The sequence below is a fragment of the Lactuca sativa genome, chromosome 3, assembly GCF_002870075.4.
Source record: "Lactuca sativa cultivar Salinas chromosome 3, Lsat_Salinas_v11, whole genome shotgun sequence".
Taxonomy (NCBI): domain Eukaryota; kingdom Viridiplantae; phylum Streptophyta; class Magnoliopsida; order Asterales; family Asteraceae; genus Lactuca; species Lactuca sativa.
Window position 1 is genome coordinate 280,410,353 of NC_056625.2, and position 5,946 is coordinate 280,416,298.

General features: G+C 41.0%; 1 non-coding gene across 1 annotated transcript; it reads left to right on the forward strand.

Annotated features, from left to right (window-relative positions):
* Window positions 1–1,777: 1,777 nt before the first annotated feature.
* LOC111895131 (small nucleolar RNA R71) lies at window positions 1,778–1,884 on the forward strand. The gene has a single exon (XR_002851437.1). It is a non-coding gene; the product is annotated as a small nucleolar RNA R71 (small nucleolar RNA).
* Window positions 1,885–5,946: the final 4,062 nt, after the last annotated feature.

A 5,946-nucleotide genomic window follows, 5' to 3' on the forward strand; every position in this document is an offset into this window, starting at 1 on the left:
GAGTCCAAGAAAGTGACTCGGCGAGTCGGATCGTATTTTACCAATTCCTCTGTGTTTTCCAAGTCAGCTCCTTCAAGTAGCTTTTCTATCTCCTTCAAGTCCTTGTTAACATCTCCATCTTCTCCAGAAAGTAGCAAAAGCTTGCTTGGATCTTCTTCTTGCAAAAGTGCAAGCTCTTTTTGTAGTATCTCATCATCTATATCGATAAATGAGATCTCTTCTTTTCCTTCCTCTTCTTGCTTGACTTCTGTTAAGGCTCTAAATATTGCGGACTCGTCACCTACCCTTAATGTTAGCGTAGACTCACATACATCAATTAAAGCACAAGCGGTGTTTAAAAATGACCTCCCCAAAATGATCGGAATGTCGGGGTCTTCTTCCATATCAAGCACCACAAAGTCTACTGGAAATATGAACTTGTCGACTTTAATAAGAAGATCCTCACAAACGCCTCGTGGATGAATAGTCGTCTTGTCTGCCAAATGGATCTTCATGTTTACCGGCCTTGGCTCCGGTAAATTCAGCTTCTTAAAGAAAGAGAAAAGCATCAAATTGATGCTTGCACCCGAGTCGGTTAACGCTTGAGTGACAAATGTGTTTCCAAATTGGCACGGAATTATGATACTCCCCGGATCGCCCTTCTTTTCGATTAACTCACTCAATATTATCTCCGCGACTTCAGCCAAGTCCTTCCTAGCAGCAAAGAGACCTTTTAGTAAGTTGAAGTACTTGGGTGTTTTGAGCATCGTTTCCACAAACGACACATTGACTTGTAAATCTTTAACATGCTCCATAAAGGCTCTATAAGCTTCAACTTTTTCCACAGGCATGGCTCTGATTGGGAATGGCAAAGGGGGGTTATATGGCTTTAAGGGAATGACAGTTTTGTCATTTACGCAGGGACTCATCGAGTCCATTAGAGGGACTCGGCGAGTCTGGTCGGGCTTAGCTGGAGCCGACTCTTCTGCCTTTTATGTCTTCCTATTGGAGATCCTCTGTGCATGTGTGAAAATTTCTTCATTGCTGGAAGTCACTGCACTCACATTCTCCATTCTCGGATTTGTTTCGGTGTTACTTAGAAGTTGCCCCGGTCTTCTTTCGTTCACTTGATGTGCCAGTAGTCCCAGCTGCTTCTCAATGTTGAGAATGGATGCCTGCTGATTCCTTAGTGTATTTATGGTCTCGTGTATTGCAGCATCGTGATCATTGTGTTTCTTTTCGGACGCGGCTATGAATCGAGTAAACAATTCTTCTAAATCTGATTTCTTTTCCATTACCGGTTCTTCCTTTTGATAAAATCCCATCTCTTTCTGCTTGTATTTCTCCTCCTTTTCTTTCTTGTATTCTTCGTATGGGAGCCATTCCTTCTTCGGTTTCCGCAAATTCTCGTCGTATCGATCGCCACTTGAATAGAATACTTGAGCCTTCTTGTTTCCATTCTCATCCAAATCATAATCCTTTGTGAGATGGGGCCCTCTACAATTCTCACATCCAACCCGAATAACATGGAATGTTTGATCCATTTTTGTCATTCTTCTATCTAGACTATCAAGTTTGGCTACCACCGCCGCCATGCTATCATTTGCTGAGTTCACTAACCCCCCGACTTACTTCATTTCTTGGATTGTGGTATTTTCTAGAATGCTTAGAGAATTCTTCAATTAGCTCCTTGATTACCGGGGGCGCCTTCTTCGTGAGCGGGCCTTGTGAGTCGAGCAATTGCATTGTGGTGACATTGACTCCATCATAGAAGATGGAGACCTCTTGTTGGCTATTGAGGTCATGGTGTGGGCAATTTCTAAGCAAGCTCTTGTATCTTTCCCAAGCTTCATAAAGAGATTCTCTGGGTTGTTGCTCGAAGTTGGCAATGGCTTTCTTTAGTTTGGCTATTTTGGAGAGTGGGCAAAAGTGATCAATGAATTCTTCCTTCATCTTGGCCCATGTGGTGACCGATCCGGGAGGAAGTGACTTTAGCCAATCATTTGCAGCACCTTTGAACATGACTGGAAGCATGCGAAGAAGCTAGGTCTCGCGTGGAACATTCGGTACATTGAAGTAGTCAGCCACATCATTCACTTCGTCCAAGTGCTTGTAGGCATCTTCATGATCCTTCCCATAAAAAGGAATCTCCTTGAGTTGAGCGAGAATATGGCCTTTTAGTTCGAAAGTAGCGGTTGCGGGAATTGCGGGTTGCACAAGTCCTGGGCCGGTGTCATCGCGCATCCTCTTCTTCCATTCCCCCATGGGGACTTCATCGATATTAGCCATAGTGATAGCTAAATCGTCTTCAAACTCGGATTCGTGCTCGTATGTGGGTTCTTCTTCTTCCTCGGTCTCGTACTCAATATCTTCTTGAATTGGGTCTCCGATTGTCATAAAGGCACTGGATGCTCCTGTTTTGCTACTCATTTTCTTGCTAAAAACGGATTTGACATTTTTGAGTGGTGAGTTCCTTGAAGAAGCGGTTTCTCCAACAGTTTTGCCTTTGCTCCCCGACAACGGCGCCAAAAACTTCATGTGTGCAAACTCACTTAGTTTTAAACCTACTTTTAATTATAAAATAACACACAAAGGCAGTGGACCTATCAATTGTGGTATAGTTAAATAATTAGGGTATCGAACACAGAGAACGGCAAATTAAAACTAAAAACTAATTCTATCTAAATTAATTAATAAGTAGGGGGTTTTCTCTAGTTTTACAAGACTAGAAAACTTACTAACTATTACTTAATCTAAAACTTAGAAAAACAAATAATTAACTAGATTCAATAATGGGAAGGAACTTCTGTTTAGTTCAACTCAATTGATCTTATGGTTGATTTCAAGGTAATGGTGCAATGGATTAATTCTTTTGTTGGTTACCGATTCAAGTGATTAGATTCGCATTCACTACACTAATCCTTAGTAAATAAACTAACTTAAACAGTGGCCAGTTGTCTAATTTAATTAAATTCACTAGATTAATTATTCGGGTTAATTTAGACTTGCAATAGTTAACTAATTTAGTCTTTTAGTTAACTTCTTGTTGATGGTCATCACACAAGCTCACACATGAATTTACTCAATTTTCTTATTAACTCTAGTTTCATGTTCATTAATCCTAGACATATGACAAAGTGATCACATAGCATATGAGGTTAATAATTAAAAGATGTTCATGCTATTTAATTACCTTCCTATTAACAGAAAATTAATTCTCATTCACACATAAGGTTCTTTAGCAAGCTAAAATAACAAAAATCACCAACTTTAAATTAATCCTACCAAGAATCAAACCATAGTATCAATTTCGTATCCCCAAACAAAAGTCTAAGAATTTTAGCTCATAATTGAAGTAAATAACAGCAAACAAACAGATTCTAATTGTTTAACCATAATGACAAAACAAAAGATTAAGTAGAATGATGAAATTTGCCTCAAATCTCCTTCGGAATTGAATTCTAGCTTCTAACTTCGACTTCTAGGGTGTTTCTGACTCTTTAATCACAACTAAACTCCCCAGAATCGTTCCAGAATTCTCCCATCGTTCTGAGAGGTTATCTTTATATATACGAACCGACTCACCGAGTCCATCTCTTAGTCCCCGTATTGTGATAAGTCTCTGGGTTTCTGAGTCATTATCTTCTCGAATCTTCGTGTGGACTCGCCGAGTAGTCAACCCTACTCGCCGAGTATGTGTTATTTTTAGTGTTTTTCTTCTTCGTTCCATTCTTGAGCTCTCAACCGCTTCTCCTGTTTCCTTTTGCTTCCGAGCTTCATTTTTGGACTGAAAACATAATTCAAACACTTTTAAGTACCTTTTGTCCATGAAATGCAATAATTTAGCTAATAAATGAATAAAAATCTACACTTAATATGAACTAAATATGCACATATCAAGATACCCTAATATGTTGAGCCTCCCTATATAAGCAACCTTAAGGCCCTTTCGTTGCCCACCTTTTCCCAGAGCTTTACCATTTCAAAACCCTAAATCTCGTTCATATAGCAAGGGAGTGTGTAGGATGGCTTTGTATTGTGTTCTTGGCCATTTGGAGCAAAGTGATAGCCGTGGAACAGGAAGGGTTGGAGCTCAAGCTTTTGGATCCGAGTTTAGCAGTGAAAGAAGCTTCATTTTGAGGTAAAAAGTTTCAAGCTTTGCATCTTTTCTGCTCATGCTTTTTAGAGAGAAGTTTTAGGGTTTTTTTTAACACCGTAAATTTCAAAACAATTTTTCGCATTTTATAAAAAGCATAATTCATTTAGTATTCATAAAAACATCAGTGTTTGAAACTCAAATCCATAACATATAAAAATCCCAAGATCTCATAACATAAAAATCCCGTGTGTGTACTGATCAGGTCGGCGCCTTCCCGTGGTCATCACTAGTACCTGAAACAAATAACACCAAACACTGTAAGCACAAAGCTTAGTGAGTTCCCCAAAATACCACACATAGCACATATTAGCCACTCGAGGCTATAACTCTGTGGGTCCGTGGACCCTACTGTGTGAACCCTCTGGTTCTAACTTTGTGAACCTTCCGGTTCCAACTCTATAAACATGCACAACATAAATCACATAGAAATAATGCAGTACAACACATAACATACATATAGCATACAAATACTCTGTCACCTAACTTTGATTACATGCTCAAGGTAAAGTATAGTGAGAAGACTCACCTCGCGTATCTCGATAACTCACAAATCCCTGAAATCACTAGTGCTCGATCTCCCGAGCTATAGTCCTCCTATAACACAATACATCTCTAATTAACACTTTCCCAACTAAGGTTGACTAACCCTATCAAGTCAACACTGGTCAACTCTGGTCAATGGTCAACGGTCAACTCAACTCGCCGAGTCTGGCATGGACTCATCGAGTCTCTACGGGGACCTGATTCCTATGAGTCCCTTCCGACTCTCCGAGTCACTCACCCGACTCAGTTACTCAAACCCTGGTTCGAAATCACTGTACAACCCACACCAACTCGTCGAGTCTGGAAATGGACTTGGCGAGTGCATTCCATGCACAACCCCAAACGACCTTCTGAGGTCAAATATGCTTCACTAACTCATAGATCCAGTCCTTCCAAGCTTATTCATCACGTAAAGTTCATGTCTTGGCACTCATAACACACCTAATGACTCATAAATGGTGTTTTGACGTCAAGCAAAAAGACCCCAATCCAAAACCTCCATGGATTCATAAAAAGCTTGGACAAAGGGACACTCTGGACCTCTAGGGGTCCAGATCCATAACCTAACTCGCTTAAGGGACCAAGGAAGCACTAGATCTAGCCACAAAAGGGCTCAATAATCCCTAAATCAACATGAACATCACCATAACAGAGAATGGTTCGAAAATAGTACCTCAAACGTGATGTTTTGGACCTCAGATCTTCAGGAAGTTGATCCTCTTGTTCCCCTTGGCTATTGCTTCCTTTCCCTTGCTAGATAACACCTCCAAGGTCAACAATGGCTCCTTATCTCACTCCAAACGCTCAAGCTCACTAGGGTTTCGCTTTGGGGACTAGTGAGCACAAATAACGGCCATAAGGCCCTTTAAATAGGCCCCAAACTGGAGAAATTAGGGTTTTATTAAACAGCGCAGACTCGTTGAGTCCACCAATGTGACTCGCTGAGTCCGGTCATTAATCCGGGTGAGAAATCGCGTCTCTACTCGGCGAGTCTTCACACCAACTCGGCGAGTTCTTCCACAAAACTCAAAATAAAATGAACAAATACAATACCTGAAATTCCGGATGTTACAATTCTCCCCCACTTGAATCTGACTTCGCCCTCGAAGTCTCCTTCTTGAAATAGCTCCGGATGTTGCTCCCGCATCTCACGCTCTGGCTCCCAGGTCATCTCGGATCCCTTCCGATGTTGCCACTGAACCTGTACCAGAGGCACCTCCTTGTTCCTCAAAACCTTGATCTTTCGATCCACAATCGCAACTGGT